Source organism: Lycium ferocissimum, chromosome 2 (assembly GCF_029784015.1).
Source record: "Lycium ferocissimum isolate CSIRO_LF1 chromosome 2, AGI_CSIRO_Lferr_CH_V1, whole genome shotgun sequence".
Taxonomy (NCBI): domain Eukaryota; kingdom Viridiplantae; phylum Streptophyta; class Magnoliopsida; order Solanales; family Solanaceae; genus Lycium; species Lycium ferocissimum.
This window is the reverse complement of record NC_081343.1, coordinates 56,935,650-56,941,649: the sequence shown is the minus strand read 5'-3', so window position 1 is coordinate 56,941,649 and position 6,000 is coordinate 56,935,650.

The window sequence follows — 6,000 nt, the reverse complement described above, 5'->3', positions numbered from 1 at the left end:
AAAAATCGGGAAGAGAAAACGGACCAAGGGTCGGTCGCGGTCGCGGGTAGGGTGGATTTTCTATTTAATTAAATGATTAATTAAATAAATAATTAAATAATTAAAGAAAAGTTTGTCCAAAAAGATAATCAATCAATCGATCTTTTTCTAAATCCAAAGCCAAATCCAAATCCAAATCCAAGCCGAAAGCGAAGCGAGCGAGCGACGACGACGGCGCGGGGTCTGCCCGCAACCCTTTTAGACTAGATAAGGTGTAATGTAATATATACACCTCTCTTTCCCTCTCTTTTTCCTATGTGGGACGAATGTTTTAACCAAAGCAAAAAAAAGGACCATTACATTCCCTTCACTTTTCATCCCATCATTTCCCGTTCACCAATATCAAAACCCAACAATCCCCCGCATGTGAATGGGGAATGGCCATAATATAAAAGAATGCGCGGACAAGTGTGATATACAAGCGAAGATTATTGCGTACGGATAAGTAGGTTTCCACTTTGAACTTTCCGTAGTGAACTTATATCGGATATACTCGATCAATCGGTAGATTTGATATCTTTGAACCGTCGAACTTTGTTGTATACCTAGACAACATAAGTCATACAATCAACCCTCAACCGTTTATGGTTCTCACGGTTGTGTTCGTTTTTGACCATGAACACGCTTTGGTTTCGTGAATGCATAGAGAATGGGCCTTCGTTGTCATTCCCGCTTTAAAGCGGCTTACACTTAACACTCGCATGGGTGATTTCTAAACATGTGGTCCTATAGCCACGTTATACGGTCATACAACGCGATTTAGATAATCATTAAAAAACCTTAGTGCTTTATTAACTCATTAACAAGCCATAAAGTTTTATCCTTATTTACGAACATTGTCTTCGTCGAGAATGGGTTGAGTTATTTGACAATGTTGAACCGTCGATCATGACTTTGTTTGATCTCCTTGAACCTAGCTCTTGGGATCTCCCGATCTGGCTAGGTAGAGTTACCGCCGTGATGACTTGTCCTCGGCCTTAACCCGTTCCCGTTGATGATCTACTAACTCCTCTCTAGATAAGCCTTTTGTAAGCGGATCCGCTACGTTATCTCTTGACTTTACATAGTCAATCGTGATAACGCCACTAGAGAGGAGTTGTCTAACAGTATTGTGTCTCCGTCGTATGTGACGAGATTTTTCGTTATACATTACGCTCCACCTTACCTATTCTTTGCTTGGTATCACAATGTATACATATAGGAGCCAAGGTTTGGGCCGAATGGAATATCTTCTAAGAAATTCCGGAGCCATTCGCAACCTTGCCGGCCTTGTCTAAAGCTATGAATTCAGATTCCATAGTGGAACGGGCGATGCAAGTCGATTTAGATGATTTCCAAGACAACGCTTTGCTCCACTCCCAATTGTGAAAACATATCCGACTTGTGGATTTAACTTGAACGATCCGGTGATCGATTTGCATCGCTATATCCTCAATCACTTCGGGATATTTATTATAATGCAAAGCATAGTCTTGAGTATGTTTTAGATACCCCAAGACTCGTTTCATTGCCATCGATGTGTGTGATTGGGATTACTTGTAAATCGACTCGGTTGCTAATAGCACGTGCTATATACGGTCGTGTACAATTCATGATATACATAAGACTTCCCACACTCTCGCATAGTCCCCTTGTGATTTACTTTCACCTTCGTTCTTTTGAAGTGCGTAACTCACGTCAATTGGAGTTTTAGGCAATCTTGAAATCCAAGTACTTGAACTTGTCAAGTATTTTCTCTATGTAGTGAGGCTTGTGATAATGCTATACCTTGTGGAGTTCTATGAATTAGATTCCTAGGATTACATCGGCAACTCTAAGTCTTTCATGTCAAATTTGCTAGCCGACGTACGCTTTGTAGCATTTATATACGCCATATTTTTGCTCGTTATCGGCATGTCATCAACATACAAACAAACAATGACTTCGTGGCACGAAGTGTTTTTAATGTAAACACATTTATCACACTCATTGATTTTAAAGCCATTTGCCAACATGGTTTGGTCAAATTTAGCATGCCATTGTTTGGGTGCTTGTTTAAGTCCATAAAGCGACTTTACAAGTTTGCACACTTTCTTTTCTTTACCGGAACCACAAAACCCTCGGGTTGTTCCATGTAAATTTCTTCCTCCAAATCACCATTTAAGAAAGGCTTTTTTAACGTCCATTTGGTGAATTTTAAGACCATACACGGTACCCGAGCCACTAACACCCGAATGGATGTTATTCTTGTTACGAGCGAGTATGTGTCAAAATAATCAAGACCTTCTTTTTGTCTATAACCTTTGACCACAAGCCTTGCCTTATATTTATCAATAGTGCGTCGAACTTTCATTTTCCTTTTAAAAATCCATTTAGAACCTAAAGGCTTGTTTCCGGAGGAAGATCAACCACTTCCCATGTGTGGTTATCTAAGATTGATTGAATCTCACTATTGATTTGCGCCTCTTTCCAAAATCTTTGAATCGGGAGATGACATAGCCGCCTTGAAATTTTGAGGCTCGTTTTCAACGAAAACGTCACAAAATACGGACCGAAGGAAGTAGATGTCCTTTGACGTTTGCTACGCCTTGGATCTTCTTTGCTAGGGGCATTCTCCATTGGTTCTTCCCGTGGTCGTTTAAATCTTTCATTCGACGACTCGCGTTCAATTTTATACGGATAGATGTTTTCAAAGAATTCGACATTATCGGATTCAATTACCGTATTATTATGAATTTCGGGATTGTCGAGAATCATGAACCAAAAATCTACATGCTTTACTGTTTGTTGCATATCCAATGAAAACACAGTCCACGGTTTTTGATCCTATTTTCACCCTTTTGGGTAAAGGAACTTGTACCTTAGCTAGACACCCCCACACTTTAAAATATTTCAAGTTGGGTTTTCTTTCTTTTCCGTTTTTCATAAGGAATAGAGTGTGTTTTTCTTTGTGGGGTACTCGGAGTATTCGGTTAGGCGTAAGGATAGCTTCCCCCATAAGTTACTCGCGATAAACCGGAGCGATTAGTAAAGCATTCAATCATTTCTTTCAATGTCCGATTTTCCTTTCCATGCGACTCCGTTGGATTGTGGTGTGTAGAAGGCGATAGTTTGATGGATGATTCCATATTCTAAACATATTTACGCAAAAGGAGATTCGTATTCCCCACCCTATCACTTCTAATCATTTTAATCTTTTTATTCAATTGATTTTCGACTTCATTCTTATATTGCTTAAATGCTTATTGCTTCATCCTTACTATTCGGCAAATAAACATAACAATATCGAGTGCAATCGTCAATAAAAGTTATGAAATACTTTTTCCCACCGCGAGATGGTATTGACTTCATATCACAAATGTCGGTGTGGATTAAGTCTAAAGGATTTGAATTCTTTTGAACGGACTTATACGAATGCTTAACAAACTTTGATTCAACACATATTTGACATTTAGATATATTACACTCAAATTTAGGCAATATTTCAAGATTAATCATTTTTCGCAAGGTTTTGTAATTGACATGTCCTAAACGAACATGCCATAAATTATTTGACTCCAATAAGTAAGAAGAAGCGATTTTCCATTAATACGTCAACAACCATTACATTAAGTTTGAAAAGGCCCTCGGTGAGGTAGCCTTTCCTACAAACATATCATTCTTACTAAGTACAAATTTATCACTAACTTGACACGCACTTAAACCCATTTTTCACGAGTAGTGCGGTTTGAAACTAAGTTCTTCCTAATTGATGGAACGTGCATGACGTTGTTGAGAGTCGACACTTTTCCGGATGTCATCTTCAACATAACCTTTCCATATCCTTCAACTTTGGTCATTGCGGTATTTCCCGTGTATAGCTCCTCTTCGGGTCCGGCGGGAGTGTAGGTTGCAAATGCTTCCTTAACGGCACACACGTATCGAGTGGCGCCAAAATCAAGCCACCACTCTTTTGGGTTACCAACCGAGTTACACTCGAACGGCGTTGCACACGGGTCATCAACATCTTCCACCATGTTTGCACGACCCTTGTTTTTCTCTTTGTCCTTCTTGGGGGCACGACGGTCGGGAGCTTTATGGCTGTTTACCACAATTATAACGATTTGCCCTTGAACTTTTTCTTGTTATGATCCTTCTCCTCGAGAAGGCCTCTTTCTTTTCTTGTTCTTTTTCGGAGCGAGCATCTTCACGACGTTTGCCCTTCATCGGTGAACTCTTACGGTACCTCTTCTCGGCGGTTTGTTATCTTCCTCGATCTTGAGACGAATCACAAGATCCTCCGTGCTTACTTCTTTCCATGAGGGTTTCTACGCGACGCCACTTGGGCGCTTTATTCACTACCATACCTTGACAATAAGGTCATGGAAGATAAGTTAAAGCTCTTGAACTTGGGTTCCAACGGTTTTTCCATCCACCGTTTTGTAGTCTAGGAATTTGGCAACCACAAACTTCTTCACAAGCATCTTCGGTTTTGTACTTCTTTTCAAGTGCACTCCATAATTCTTTGGAGGTCTCTCTTTCTTGTAGACGTTGTACAAGTTATCTTCTAAGGCACTCAAAATATAGCCTTTGCACAAAAAATCGGCTTTTCCAAGCCTCGGTAACCATGAACTTTTGGTTGTCGAGCATGTCGGCGACGAGCACGGGAGGGTCCTCGGCTGGTGAACTTTTGCATACCAAGGGTGGTAAGCCAAAAGAACATTCTTTCTTTGCCATCCTTTAAAGTTGGCACCGGTGAACTTCGCGAGTTTCTCGGCGGTGGCACGGTACGGGTTGTAGGAGTAACCGGCGGGTTCAATGTTTGCGAGAGGAGTTCCGATGCGAGAGGAGTTCCGGTCTCGGTTGCCATTATTTCTTTGTCAGCTTTGTCAAATCGACAAAGCTGTTTTAGTTACTAAAAACGAATAGCAATTAAATCACAAACTTCTACGATGAAGATTTTATTTCTTCAAATCGCGGTATAATTATGAACTTTGGTATTCAACGAAGTTTTTATATCTTCGAGTCAGAATACTAATATTCATATGGAGTAGAAAACTACAGAAGTTTTAATCTCCTTAAACGAGAATACGATTATAATATTATTGTAATTTCCTTAAGATTGTTGTAAAAAATAATACGTATAAGTATAAACGAGTTTGAACGGAATCTCGTAAAATGAACCGATAAACGGTATAAAATATTTAAAACCGCTGGAAAATGAACGGAAACGAGTGTTGGAAAAAAAAAATTCGAGAATATAATCGAGCCCACTTAGTTCAAAGTGTGTCCTTAAGGAAATTATTCCCCCTCATGGTACTCGAGGTTGATGGAATATTCCCTTCCGGGGATAGAACGATTATCTTACCGGAATAGTAGTACTCCAAATTACGGTAGCGGCGAACCACTCTCCAACGGAGAGTGTATTTGGAGGAAATTTGAAAAAATCCGGGAAGAGAAAAACGGACCGGGTCGGTCGCGGGTAAGGGTGGATTTTCTATTTAATTAAATAATTAATTAATTAAATAAATAAATAATTAATTAAATAATTAAAGAAAAGTTTGTCCAAAAAGATAATCAATCAATCTTTTTCCAAATCCAAATCCAAATCCAAAGCCAGAGCCGAGCGAGCGACGACGACGCGCGAGGGTCCTTGCCCCCTCGGCCCTTTAGCATTGAGATAAGGTGTAATGTAATATATACACCTCTCTCTCTCTTTTTCCTATGTGGACGAATCTTTTTTCTTAAAGCAAAAGGACCTTTTTACATTCAGCACTTTTATCCCATCATTTCCATTCACCAATATCAAAACCCAACAATAGATTCACATTACTTGAACTTTGGAATCGAATTGATTCCTTATGGGCTATCAGATAAGAGACATATTCGAGTTCATGTTGTGACAGATCAGAGAAAGATTTAGAATTTTAAGTTTATAGAATTTAGACCATAATCTTTTTTGCTCTTTGGGTTTTGATATAGATTATTTATCACAAGTACAAA